General features: G+C 44.9%; 12 non-coding genes across 12 annotated transcripts; all 12 read right to left on the bottom strand.

The window, feature by feature from the left end:
* Nucleotides 1–503: 503 nt before the first annotated feature.
* On the bottom strand, nucleotides 504–575 carry TRNAP-UGG (transfer RNA proline (anticodon UGG)). The gene has a single exon. It is a non-coding gene; the product is annotated as a tRNA-Pro (tRNA).
* A 1,001-nt stretch (nucleotides 576–1,576) lies between these two features.
* TRNAP-UGG (transfer RNA proline (anticodon UGG)) lies at nucleotides 1,577–1,648 on the bottom strand. Its single transcript has one exon. It is a non-coding gene; the product is annotated as a tRNA-Pro (tRNA).
* A 1,001-nt stretch (nucleotides 1,649–2,649) lies between these two features.
* On the bottom strand, nucleotides 2,650–2,721 carry TRNAP-UGG (transfer RNA proline (anticodon UGG)). The gene has a single exon. It is a non-coding gene; the product is annotated as a tRNA-Pro (tRNA).
* Nucleotides 2,722–3,718: 997 nt separating this feature from the next.
* TRNAP-UGG (transfer RNA proline (anticodon UGG)) lies at nucleotides 3,719–3,790 on the bottom strand. The gene has a single exon. It is a non-coding gene; the product is annotated as a tRNA-Pro (tRNA).
* Nucleotides 3,791–4,787: 997 nt separating this feature from the next.
* TRNAP-UGG (transfer RNA proline (anticodon UGG)) lies at nucleotides 4,788–4,859 on the bottom strand. Its single transcript has one exon. It is a non-coding gene; the product is annotated as a tRNA-Pro (tRNA).
* Nucleotides 4,860–5,860: 1,001 nt separating this feature from the next.
* On the bottom strand, nucleotides 5,861–5,932 carry TRNAP-UGG (transfer RNA proline (anticodon UGG)). The gene has a single exon. It is a non-coding gene; the product is annotated as a tRNA-Pro (tRNA).
* Nucleotides 5,933–6,933: 1,001 nt separating this feature from the next.
* On the bottom strand, nucleotides 6,934–7,005 carry TRNAP-UGG (transfer RNA proline (anticodon UGG)). Its single transcript has one exon. It is a non-coding gene; the product is annotated as a tRNA-Pro (tRNA).
* A 997-nt stretch (nucleotides 7,006–8,002) lies between these two features.
* On the bottom strand, nucleotides 8,003–8,074 carry TRNAP-UGG (transfer RNA proline (anticodon UGG)). The gene has a single exon. It is a non-coding gene; the product is annotated as a tRNA-Pro (tRNA).
* A 997-nt stretch (nucleotides 8,075–9,071) lies between these two features.
* Nucleotides 9,072–9,143, bottom strand: TRNAP-UGG (transfer RNA proline (anticodon UGG)). Its single transcript has one exon. It is a non-coding gene; the product is annotated as a tRNA-Pro (tRNA).
* Nucleotides 9,144–10,143: 1,000 nt separating this feature from the next.
* TRNAP-UGG (transfer RNA proline (anticodon UGG)) lies at nucleotides 10,144–10,215 on the bottom strand. The gene has a single exon. It is a non-coding gene; the product is annotated as a tRNA-Pro (tRNA).
* Nucleotides 10,216–11,217: 1,002 nt separating this feature from the next.
* On the bottom strand, nucleotides 11,218–11,289 carry TRNAP-UGG (transfer RNA proline (anticodon UGG)). Its single transcript has one exon. It is a non-coding gene; the product is annotated as a tRNA-Pro (tRNA).
* A 1,000-nt stretch (nucleotides 11,290–12,289) lies between these two features.
* Nucleotides 12,290–12,361, bottom strand: TRNAP-UGG (transfer RNA proline (anticodon UGG)). Its single transcript has one exon. It is a non-coding gene; the product is annotated as a tRNA-Pro (tRNA).
* Between the last annotated feature and the right edge of the window lie 993 nt (nucleotides 12,362–13,354).

Raw genomic sequence — 13,354 nt, 5'->3', positions numbered from 1 at the left:
CGAAATGCCACTAAAAACTTCCTTAAGTGATTTCACAACCATAAATATTGTTTTAACGTTTTTCTGTTTCAAATTTTGCCTATTAAGTGCGAAATATTGGTGTTTGTGCTGCTCAAAACTAAGCCAATAGGAGAAAGAGCCATCGCTAATATTAGATAAATCTCACACTGACATGCTGTTCCTCTCTCTTTTTGCAATTTAGAGTCACAATATTCAATCTTAGGACATTATTTACAGTAGAACAATGTTTATCTTTGCATTAGTTTTGGCCAAAAGTTGTAGTTCTGCACTCGGTAACTCTCCGGCCCATGATGCTTCGAGCGCCCATGGCGGCTGAACTGGCCGTCTGGAGCCTCCATGTAAACTCCCATAGACGGCGGCACAGCTTTCCCTCTAGGTAAGGTAAGAAACTCTATGGCTTCGAGGGTAGCCAAACCCGCAACGTTAGGCATAGCGTATGGAAGATATAAAGCTTTACGGAAAAAAGAAAGCGGCATAAAAGAGGGCCCGTCCGGGATTTGAACCCGGGACCTCTCGCACCCAAAGCGAGAATCATACCCCTAGACCAACGGGCCAGACGGAGGCGCTGTTGTTTTCCGCACTTAACCGCCCAATAGAAAGAGATTAATGATCTTAAGTGAATACTGTGCACCGCGCAGCGTGCAGTTCTACGCGTTTATATTTTAGGTAACTAATTGGTGACATAATGCTGTTGACTAATGTGTAGGAGGAAAAAAAATCGTTTTTGAGACATACTATTAAACGTAGAAAATTTTCTAAGCCAGAGATACAGAGGCCATCTAGTGCGGCAGCTGGTTCGAGCCTAGAGTTCCTTAAACTAACTAGAGGGAAAGCTGAGGGCGCTGCACTTCAGCCACCATGGGCGCGCTAAGAATCATGGGCCGGTGTGCTACTTGTTGCGGGACAGTCGGTTTTTCTCGGGTACGTGGAGTGGCGTTACTGCGATGTTTCTTTTTCGTCATCATCATCATCTGAAGGTGCGTACATAGACCGCGAAAGCCATAGAGCGAAGGCGCAAACGCAGACGTCGCCAATAAATGTTTTCTGTTTCCCGAAATGCCACTAAAAACATCCTTAAGTGATTGCACAAACATAAATATTGTTATAACGTTTTTCTGTTTCAAATTTTGCCTATTAAGTGCGAAATATTGGTGTTTGTGCTGCTCAAAACTAAGCCAATAGGAGAAAGAGCCATCGCTTATATTAGAGAAATCTCACACTGACATGCTTTTCGTCTCTCTTTTTGCAATTTAGAGTCACAATATTCAATCTCAGGACTATATTTACGGTAGAACAATGTTTATCTTTGCATTAGTTTTGGCCAAATGTTGTAGTTCTGCACTCGGTAGCTCTCCGGCCCATGATGCTTTGAGCGCCCATGGTGGCTGAACTGGCCGTCTGGAACCTCCGTGTAAACTTCCATAGACGGCGGCACAGCTTTCCCTCTAGGTAAGGTAAGAAACTCTATGGGTTCGAGGGTAGCCAAACCAGCAACGTTAGGGATAGCATATGGAAGATATAAACCTTTACAGAAAAAAGTAAGCGGCATAAAAGAGGGCCCGTCCGGGATTTGAACCCGGGACCTCTCGCACCCAAAGCGAGAATCATACTCCTAGACCAACGGGCCGTACGGAGGCGCTGTTGTTTTCTGCACTTAACCGCCCAATAGAGAGAGATTAACGATCTGAAGTGAATTCTGTGCACCGCGCAGCGTGCAGTTCTACGCGTTTATATTTTAGGTAACTAATTGGTGACATAATGCTGTTGACTAATGTGTAGGAGGAAAAAAAATCGTTTTTGAGACATACTATTAAACGTAGAAAATTTCCTAAGCCAGCGATACTGAGGCCATCTAGTGCGGCAGCTGGTTCGAGCATAGAGTTCCTTACACTAACTAGAGGGAAAGTTGAGGGCGCTGCACTTCCGCCACCATGGGCGCGCTAAGAATCACGGGCCGGTGTGCTACTTGTTGCGGGACAGTCGGTTTTTCTCTGGTACGTGGAGCGGCTTACTGCGATGTTTCTTTTTTGTCATCATCATCATCTGAAGGTGCGTACATAGACCGCGAAAGCCATAGTAGCGAAGGCGCAAACGGAGACGTCGCCAATAAATGTTTTCTGTTTCCCGAAATGCCACTAAAAACTTCCTTAAGTGATTGCACAACCATAAATATTGTTATAACGTTTTTCTGTTTCAAATTTTGCCTATTAAGTACGAAATATTGGTGTTTGTGCTGCTCAAAACTAAGCCAATAGGAGAAAGAGCCAGCGCTTATATTAGATAAATCTCACACTGACATGCTGTTCCTCTCTCTTTTTGCAATTTAGAGTCACAATATTCAATCTCAGGACTATATTTACGGTAGAACAATGTTTATCTTTGCATTAGTTTTGGCCAAATGTTGTAGTTCTGCACTCGGTAGCTCTCCGGCCCATGATGCTTTGAGCGCCCATGGTGGCTGAACTGGCCGTCTGGAACCTCCGTGTAAACTTCCATAGACGGCGGCACAGCTTTCCCTCTAGGTAAGGTAAGAAACTCTATGGGTTCCAGGGTAGCCAAACCCGCAACGTTAGGCATAGCATATGGAAGATATAAACCTTTACAGAAAAAAGTAAACGGCATAAAAGAGGGCCCGTCCGGGATTTGAACCCGGGACCTCTCGCACCCAAAGCGAGAATCATACCCCTAGACCAACGGGCCGTACGGAGGCGCTGTTGTTTTCTGCACTTAACCGCCCAATAGAGAGAGATTAACAATCTGAAGTGAATTCTGTGCACCGCGCAGCATGCAGTTCTACGCGTTTATATTTTAGGTAACTAATTGGTGACATAATGCTGTTGACTAATGTGTAGGAGGAAAAAAATGGTTTTTGAGACATACTATTAAACGTAGAAAATTTTCTAAGCCAGAGATACTGAGGCCATCTAGTGCGGCAGCTGGTTCGAGCATAGAGTTCCTTACACTAGGGGGAAAGCTGAGGGCGCTGCACTTCAGCCACCATGGGCGCGCTAAGAATCATGGGCCGGTGTGTTATTTGTTGCGGGACAGTCGGTTTTTCTCGGGTACGTGGAGTGGCGTTACTGCGACATTTCTTTTTCGTCATCATCATCATCTGAAGGTGCGTACATAGACCGCGAAAACCATAGTAGCGAAAGCGCAAAAGCAGGCTTTGCCAATAAATGTTTTCTGTTACCCGAAATGCCACTAAAAACTTTCTTAAGTGATTGCACAACCATAAATATTGTTATAACGTTTTTCTGTTTCAAATTTTGCCTATTAAGTGCGAAATATTGGTGTTTGTGCTGCTCAAAACTAAGCCAATAGAAGAAAGAGCCATCGCTTATATTAGATAAATCTCACACTGACATGCTGTTCCTCTCTCTTTTTGCAATTTAGAGTCACAATATTCAATCTTAGGACATTATTTACAGTAGAACAATGTTTATCTTTGCATTAGTTTTGGCCAAAAGTTGTAGTTCTGCACTCGGTAGCTCTCCGGCCCATGATGCTTTGAGCGCCCATGGCGGCTGAACTGGCCGTCTGGAACCTCCATGTAAACTCCCATAGACGGCGGCACAGCTTTCCCTCTAGGTAAGGTAAGAAACTCTATGGGTTCGAGGGTAGCCAAACCCGCAACGTTAGGCATAGCGTATGGAAGATATAAACCTTTACGGAAAAAAGAAAGCTGCATAAAAGAGGGCCCGTCCGGGATTTGAACCCGGGACCTCTCGCACCCAAAGCGAGAATCATACCCCTAGACCAACGGGCCAGACGGAGGCGCTGTTGTTTTCCGCACTTAACCGCCCAATAGAGAGAGATTAACGATCTGAAGTGAATTCTGTGCACCGCGCAGCGTGCAGTTCTACGCGTTTATATTTTAGGTAACTAATTGGTGACATAATGCTGTTGACTAATGTGTAGGAGGAAAAAAATGTTTTTTGAGACATACTATTAAACGTAGAAAATTTTCTAAGCCAGAGATACTGAGGCCATCTAGTGCGGCAGCTGGTTCGAGCATAGAGTTCCTTACACTAGAGGGAAAGCTGAGGGCGCTGCACTTCAGCCACCATGGGCGCGCTAAGAATCATGGGCCGGTGTGTTATTTGTTGCGGGACAGTCGGTTTTTCTCGGGTACGTGGAGTGGCGTTACTGCGATGTTTCTTTTTCGTCATCATCATCATCTGAAGGTGCGTACATAGACCGCGAAAGCCATAGTAGCGAAGGCGCAAAAGCAGGCTTCGCCAATAAATGTTTTCTGTTTCCCGAAATGCCACTAAAAACTTCCTTAAGTGATTTCACAACCATAAATATTGTTTTAACGTTTTTCTGTTTCAAATTTTGCCTATTAAGTGCGAAATATTGGTGTTTGTGCTGCTCAAAACTAAGCCAATAGGAGAAAGAGCCATCGCTAATATTAGAAAAATCTCACACTGACATGCTGTTCCTCTCTCTTTTTGCAATTTAGAGTCACAATATTCAATCTTAGGACATTATTTACAGTAGAACAATGTTTATCTTTGCATTAGTTTTGGCCAAAAGTTGTAGTTCTGCACTCGGTAACTCTCCGGCCCATGATGCTTCGAGCGCCCATGGCGGCTGAACTGGCCGTCTGGAGCCTCCATGTAAACTCCCATAGACGGCGGCACAGCTTTCCCTCTAGGTAAGGTAAGAAACTCTATGGCTTCGAGGGTAGCCAAACCCGCAACGTTAGGCATAGCGTATGGAAGATATAAAGCTTTACGGAAAAAAGAAAGCGGCATAAAAGAGGGCCCGTCCGGGATTTGAACCCGGGACCTCTCGCACCCAAAGCGAGAATCATACCCCTAGACCAACGGGCCAGACGGAGGCGCTGTTGTTTTCCGCACTTAACCGCCCAATAGAAAGAGATTAACGATCTTAAGTGAATACTGTGCACCGCGCAGCGTGCAGTTCTACGCGTTTATATTTTAGGTAACTAATTGGTGACATAATGCTGTTGACTAATGTGTAGGAGGAAAAAAAATCGTTTTTGAGACATACTATTAAACGTAGAAAATTTTCTAAGCCAGAGATACAGAGGCCATCTAGTGCGGCAGCTGGTTCGAGCCTAGAGTTCCTTAAACTAACTAGAGGGAAAGCTGAGGGCGCTGTACTTCAGCCACCATGGGCGCGCTAAGAATCATGGGCCGGTGTGCTACTTGTTGCGGGACAGTCGGTTTTTCTCGGGTACGTGGAGTGGCGTTACTGCGATGTTTCTTTTTCGTCATCATCATCATCTGAAGGTGCGTACATAGACCGCGAAAGCCATAGAGCGAAGGCGCAAACGCAGACGTCGCCAATAAATGTTTTCTGTTTCCCGAAATGCCACTAAAAACATCCTTAAGTGATTGCACAAACATAAATATTGTTATAACGTTTTTCTGTTTCAAATTTTGCCTATTAAGTGCGAAATATTGGTGTTTGTGCTGCTCAAAACTAAGCCAATAGGAGAAAGAGCCATCGCTTATATTAGAGAAATCTCACACTGACATGCTTTTCGTCTCTCTTTTTGCAATTTAGAGTCACAATATTCAATCTCAGGACTATATTTACGGTAGAACAATGTTTATCTTTGCATTAGTTTTGGCCAAATGTTGTAGTTCTGCACTCGGTAGCTCTCCGGCCCATGATGCTTTGAGCGCCCATGGTGGCTGAACTGGCCGTCTGGAACCTCCGTGTAAACTTAAATAGACGGCGGCACAGCTTTCCCTCTAGGTAAGGTAAGAAACTCTATGGGTTCGAGGGTAGCCAAACCAGCAACGTTAGGGATAGCATATGGAAGATATAAACCTTTACAGAAAAAAGTAAGCGGCATAAAAGAGGGCCCGTCCGGGATTTGAACCCGGGACCTCTCGCACCCAAAGCGAGAATCATACTCCTAGACCAACGGGCCGTACGGAGGCGCTGTTGTTTTCTGCACTTAACCGCCCAATAGAGAGAGATTAACGATCTGAAGTGAATTCTGTGCACCGCGCAGCGTGCAGTTCTACGCGTTTATATTTTAGGTAACTAATTGGTGACATAATGCTGTTGACTAATGTGTAGGAGGAAAAAAAATCGTTTTTGAGACATACTATTAAACGTAGAAAATTTCCTAAGCCAGCGATACTGAGGCCATCTAGTGCGGCAGCTGGTTCGAGCATAGAGTTCCTTACACTAACTAGAGGGAAAGTTGAGGGCGCTGCACTTCCGCCACCATGGGCGCGCTAAGAATCACGGGCCGGTGTGCTACTTGTTGCGGGACAGTCGGTTTTTCTCTGGTACGTGGAGCGGCTTACTGCGATGTTTCTTTTTTGTCATCATCATCATCTGAAGGTGCGTACATAGACCGCGAAAGCCATAGTAGCGAAGGCGCAAACGGAGACGTCGCCAATAAATGTTTTCTGTTTCCCGAAATGCCACTAAAAACTTCCTTAAGTGATTGCACAACCATAAATATTGTTATAACGTTTTTCTGTTTCAAATTTTGCCTATTAAGTACGAAATATTGGTGTTTGTGCTGCTCAAAACTAAGCCAATAGGAGAAAGAGCCATCGCTTATATTAGATAAATCTCACACTGACATGCTGTTCCTCTCTCTTTTTGCAATTTAGAGTCACAATATTCAATCTCAGGACTATATTTACGGTAGAACAATGTTTATCTTTGCATTAGTTTTGGCCAAATGTTGTAGTTCTGCACTCGGTAGCTCTCCGGCCCATGATGCTTTGAGCGCCCATGGTGGCTGAACTGGCCGTCTGGAACCTCCGTGTAAACTTCCATAGACGGCGGCACAGCTTTCCCTCTAGGTAAGGTAAGAAACTCTATGGGTTCCAGGGTAGCCAAACCCGCAACGTTAGGCATAGCATATGGAAGATATAAACCTTTACAGAAAAAAGTAAACGGCATAAAAGAGGGCCCGTCCGGGATTTGAACCCGGGACCTCTCGCACCCAAAGCGAGAATCATACCCCTAGACCAACGGGCCGTACGGAGGCGCTGTTGTTTTCTGCACTTAACCGCCCAATAGAGAGAGATTAACGATCTGAAGTGAATTCTGTGCACCGCGCAGCATGCAGTTCTACGCGTTTATATTTTAGGTAACTAATTGGTGACATAATGCTGTTGACTAATGTGTAGGAGGAAAAAAATGGTTTTTGAGACATACTATTAAACGTAGAAAATTTTCTAAGCCAGAGATACTGAGGCCATCTAGTGCGGCAGCTGGTTCGAGCATAGAGTTCCTTACACTAGGGGGAAAGCTGAGGGCGCTGCACTTCAGCCACCATGGGCGCGCTAAGAATCATGGGCCGGTGTGTTATTTGTTGCGGGACAGTCGGTTTTTCTCGGGTACGTGGAGTGGCGTTACTGCGACATTTCTTTTTCGTCATCATCATCATCTGAAGGTGCGTACATAGACCGCGAAAACCATAGTAGCGAAAGCGCAAAAGCAGGCTTTGCCAATAAATGTTTTCTGTTACCCGAAATGCCACTAAAAACTTTCTTAAGTGATTGCACAACCATAAATATTGTTATAACGTTTTTCTGTTTCAAATTTTGCCTATTAAGTGCGAAATATTGGTGTTTGTGCTGCTCAAAACTAAGCCAATAGAAGAAAGAGCCATCGCTTATATTAGATAAATCTCACACTGACATGCTGTTCCTCTCTCTTTTTGCAATTTAGAGTCACAATATTCAATCTTAGGACATTATTTACAGTAGAACAATGTTTATCTTTGCATTAGTTTTGGCCAAAAGTTGTAGTTCTGCACTCGGTAGCTCTCCGGCCCATGATGCTTTGAGCGCCCATGGCGGCTGAACTGGCCGTCTGGAACCTCCATGTAAACTCCCATAGACGGCGGCACAGCTTTCCCTCTAGGTAAGGTAAGAAACTCTATGGGTTCGAGGGTAGCCAAACCCGCAACGTTAGGCATAGCGTATGGAAGATATAAACCTTTACGGAAAAAAGAAAGCTGCATAAAAGAGGGCCCGTCCGGGATTTGAACCCGGGACCTCTCGCACCCAAAGCGAGAATCATACCCCTAGACCAACGGGCCAGACGGAGGCGCTGTTGTTTTCCGCACTTAACCGCCCAATAGAGAGAGATTAACGATCTGAAGTGAATTCTGTGCACCGCGCAGCGTGCAGTTCTACGCGTTTATATTTTAGGTAACTAATTGGTGACATAATGCTGTTGACTAATGTGTAGGAGGAAAAAAATGTTTTTTGAGACATACTATTAAACGTAGAAAATTTTCTAAGCCAGAGATACTGAGGCCATCTAGTGCGGCAGCTGGTTCGAGCATAGAGTTCCTTACACTAGAGGGAAAGCTGAGGGCGCTGCACTTCAGCCACCATGGGCGCGCTAAGAATCATGGGCCGGTGTGTTATTTGTTGCGGGACAGTCGGTTTTTCTCGGGTACGTGGAGTGGCGTTACTGCGATGTTTCTTTTTCGTCATCATCATCATCTGAAGGTGCGTACATAGACCGCGAAAGCCATAGTAGCGAAGGCGCAAAAGCAGGCTTCGCCAATAAATGTTTTCTGTTTCCCGAAATGCCACTAAAAACTTCCTTAAGTGATTTCACAACCATAAATATTGTTTTAACGTTTTTCTGTTTCAAATTTTGCCTATTAAGTGCGAAATATTGGTGTTTGTGCTGCTCAAAACTAAGCCAATAGGAGAAAGAGCCATCGCTAATATTAGAAAAATCTCACACTGACATGCTGTTCCTCTCTCTTTTTGCAATTTAGAGTCACAATATTCAATCTTAGGACATTATTTACAGTAGAACAATGTTTATCTTTGCATTAGTTTTGGCCAAAAGTTGTAGTTCTGCACTCGGTAACTCTCCGGCCCATGATGCTTCGAGCGCCCATGGCGGCTGAACTGGCCGTCTGGAACCTCCATGTAAACTCCCATAGACGGCGGCACAGCTTTCCCTCTAGGTAAGGTAAGAAACTCTATGGCTTCGAGGGTAGCCAAACCCGCAACGTTAGGCATAGTGTATGGAAGATATAAAGCTTTACGGAAAAAAGAAAGCGGCATAAAAGAGGGCCCGTCCGGGATTTGAACCCGGGACCTCTCGCACCCAAAGCGAGAATCATACCCCTAGACCAACGGGCCAGACGGAGGCGCTGTTGTTTTCCGCACTTAACCGCCCAATAGAAAGAGATTAACGATCTTAAGTGAATACTGTGCACCGCGCAGCGTGCAGTTCTACGCGTTTATATTTTAGGTAACTAATTGGTGACATAATGCTGTTGACTAATGTGTAGGAGGAAAAAAATCGTTTTTGAGACATACTATTAAACGTAGAAAATTTTCTAAGCCAGAGATACAGAGGCCATCTAGTGCGGCAGCTGGTTCGAGCCTAGAGTTCCTTAAACTAACTAGAGGGAAAGCTGAGGGCGCTGCACTTCAGCCACCATGGGCGCGCTAAGAATCATGGGCCGGTGTGCTACTTGTTGCGGGACAGTCGGTTTTTCTCGGGTACGTGGAGTGGCGTTACTGCGATGTTTCTTTTTCGTCATCATCATCATCTGAAGGTGCGTACATAGACCGCGAAAGCCATAGAGCGAAGGCGCAAACGCAGACGTCGCCAATAAATGTTTTCTGTTTCCCGAAATGCCACTAAAAACATCCTTAAGTGATTGCACAAACATAAATATTGTTATAACGTTTTTCTGTTTCAAATTTTGCCTATTAAGTGCGAAATATTGGTGTTTGTGCTGCTCAAAACTAAGCCAATAGGAGAAAGAGCCATCGCTTATATTAGAGAAATCTCACACTGACATGCTTTTCGTCTCTCTTTTTGCAATTTAGAGTCACAATATTCAATCTCAGGACTATATTTACGGTAGAACAATGTTTATCTTTGCATTAGTTTTGGCCAAATGTTGTAGTTCTGCACTCGGTAGCTCTCCGGCCCATGATGCTTTGAGCGCCCATGGTGGCTGAACTGGCCGTCTGGAACCTCCGTGTAAACTTCCACAGACGGCGGCACAGCTTTCCCTCTAGGTAAGGTAAGAAACTCTATGGGTTCGAGGGTAGCCAAACCCGCAACGTTAGGCATAGCATATGGAAGATATAAACCTTTACAGAAAAAAGTAAACGGCATAAAAGAGGGCCCGTCCGGGATTTGAACCCGGGACCTCTCGCACCCAAAGCGAGAATCATACCCCTAGACCAACGGGCCGTACGGAGGCGCTGTTGTTTTCTGCACTTAACCGCCCAATAGAGAGAGATTAACGATCTGAAGTGAATTCTGTGCACCGCGCAGCGTGCAGTTCTACGCGTTTATATTTTAGGTAACTAATTGGTGACATAATGCTGTTGACTAATGTGTAGGAGGAAAAAAAATCGTTTTTGAGACATACTATTAAACGTAGAAAATTTCCTAAGCCAGCGATACTGAGGCCATCTAGTGCGGCAGCTGGTTCGAGCATAGAGCTCCTTACACTAACTAGAGGGAAAGCTGAGGGCGCTGCACTTCAGCCACCATGGGCGCGCTAAGAATCATGGGCCGGTGTGTTATTTGTTGCGGGACAGTCGGTTTTTCTCGGGTACGTGGAGTGGCGTTACTGCGATGTTTCTTTTTCGTCATCATCATCATCTGAAGGTGCGTACATAGACCGCGAAAGCCATAGTAGCGAAGGCGCAAAAGCAGGCTTCGCCAATAAATGTTTTCTGTTTCCCGAAATGCCACTAAAAACTTCCTTAAGTGATTTCACAACCATAAATATTGTTTTAACGTTTTTCTGTTTCAAATTTTGCCTATTAAGTGCGAAATATTGGTGTTTGTGCTGCTCAAAACTAAGCCAATAGGAGAAAGAGCCATCGCTAATATTAGATAAATCTCACACTGACATGCTGTTCCTCTCTCTTTTTGCAATTTAGAGTCACAATATTCAATCTTAGGACATTATTTACAGTAGAACAATGTTTATCTTTGCATTAGTTTTGGCCAAAAGTTGTAGTTCTGCACTCGGTAACTCTCCGGCCCATGATGCTTCGAGCGCCCATGGCGGCTGAACTGGCCGTCTGGAACCTCCATGTAAACTCCCATAGACGGCGGCACAGCTTTCCCTCTAGGTAAGGTAAGAAACTCTATGGCTTCGAGGGTAGCCAAACCCGCAACGTTAGGCATAGCGTATGGAAGATATAAAGCTTTACGGAAAAAAGAAAGCGGCATAAAAGAGGGCCCGTCCGGGATTTGAACCCGGGACCTCTCGCACCCAAAGCGAGAATCATACCCCTAGACCAACGGGCCAGACGGAGGCGCTGTTGTTTTCCGCACTTAACCGCCCAATAGAAAGAGATTAACGATCTTAAGTGAATACTGTGCACCGCGCAGCGTGCAGTTCTACGCGTTTATATTTTAGGTAACTAATTGGTGACATAATGCTGTTGACTAATGTGTAGGAGGAAAAAAATCGTTTTCGAGACATACTATTAAACGTAGAAAATTTTCTAAGCCAGAGATACTGAGGCCATCTAGTGCGGCAGCTGGTTCGAGCCTAGAGTTCCTTAAACTAACTAGAGGGAAAGCTGAGGGCGCTGCACTTCAGCCACCATGGGCGCGCTAAGAATCATGGGCCGGTGTGCTACTTGTTGCGGGACAGTCGGTTTTTCTCGGGTACGTGGAGTGGCGTTACTGCGATGTTTCTTTTTCGTCATCATCATCATCTGAAGGTGCGTACATAGACCGCGAAAGCCATAGAGCGAAGGCGCAAACGCAGACGTCGCCAATAAATGTTTTCTGTTTCCCGAAATGCCACTAAAAACATCCTTAAGTGATTGCACAAACATAAATATTGTTATAACGTTTTTCTGTTTCAAATTTTGCCTATTAAGTGCGAAATATTGGTGTTTGTGCTGCTCAAAACTAAGCCAATAGGAGAAAGAGCCATCGCTTATATTAGAGAAATCTCACACTGACATGCTTTTCGTCTCTCTTTTTGCAATTTAGAGTCACAATATTCAATCTCAGGACTATATTTACGGTAGAACAATGTTTATCTTTGCATTAGTTTTGGCCAAATGTTGTAGTTCTGCACTCGGTAGCTCTCCGGCCCATGATGCTTTGAGCGCCCATGGTGGCTGAACTGGCCGTCTGGAACCTCCGTGTAAACTTCCATAGACGGCGGCACAGCTTTCCCTCTAGGTAAGGTAAGAAACTCTATGGGTTCGAGGGTAGCCAAACCAGCAACGTTAGGGATAGCATATGGAAGATATAAACCTTTACAGAAAAAAGTAAGCGGCATAAAAGAGGGCCCGTCCGGGATTTGAACCCGGGACCTTTCGCACCCAAAGCGAGAATCATACTCCTAGACCAACGGGCCGTACGGAGGCGCTGTTGTTTTCTGCACTTAACCGCCCAATAGAGAGAGATTAACGATCTGAAGTGAATTCTGTGCACCGCGCAGCGTGCAGTTCTACGCGTTTATATTTTAGGTAACTAATTGGTGACATAATGCTGTTGACTAATGTGTAGGAGGAAAAAAAATCGTTTTTGAGACATACTATTAAACGTAGAAAATTTCCTAAGCCAGCGATACTGAGGCCATCTAGTGCGGCAGCTGGTTCGAGCATAGAGTTCCTTACACTAACTAGAGGGAAAGTTGAGGGCGCTGCACTTCCGCCACCATGGGCGCGCTAAGAATCATGGGCCAGTGTGCTACTTGTTGCGGGACAGTCGGTTTTTCTCGGGTACGTGGAGTGGCGTTACTGCGATGTTTCTTTTTCGTCATCATCATCATCTGAAGGTGCGTACATAGACCGCGAAAGCCATAGAGCGAAGGCGCAAACGCAGACGTCGCCAATAAATGTTTTCTGTTTCCCGAAATGCCACTAAAAACATCCTTAAGTGATTGCACAAACATAAATATTGTTATAATGCTTTTCTGTTTCAAATTTTGCCTATTAAGTGCGAAATATTGGTGTTTGTGCTGCTCAAAACTAAGCCAATAGGAGAAAGAGCCATCGCTTATATTAGAGAAATCTCACACTGACATGCTTTTCGTCTCTTTTTGCAATTTAGAGTCACAATATTCAATCTCAGGACTATATTTACGGTAGAACAATGTTTATCTTTGCATTAGTTTTGGCCAAATGTTGTAGTTCTGCACTCGGTAGCTCTCCGGCCCATGATGCTTTGAGCGCCCATGGTGGCTGAACTGGCCGTCTGGAACCTCCGTGTAAACTTCCATAGTCGGCGGCACAGCTTTCCCTCTAGGTAAGGTAAGAAACTCTATGGGTTCGAGGGTAGCCAAACCCGCAACGTTAGGCATAGCATATGGAAGATATAAACCTTTACAGAAAAAAGTAAACGGCAT

The sequence above is a fragment of the Amblyomma maculatum genome, chromosome 1, assembly GCF_055883805.1.
Source record: "Amblyomma maculatum isolate TAMU_Amacu chromosome 1, ASM5588380v1, whole genome shotgun sequence".
NCBI lineage: Eukaryota > Metazoa > Arthropoda > Arachnida > Ixodida > Ixodidae > Amblyomma > Amblyomma maculatum.
This window is presented reverse-complemented; position numbering and strand designations above follow the sequence as displayed.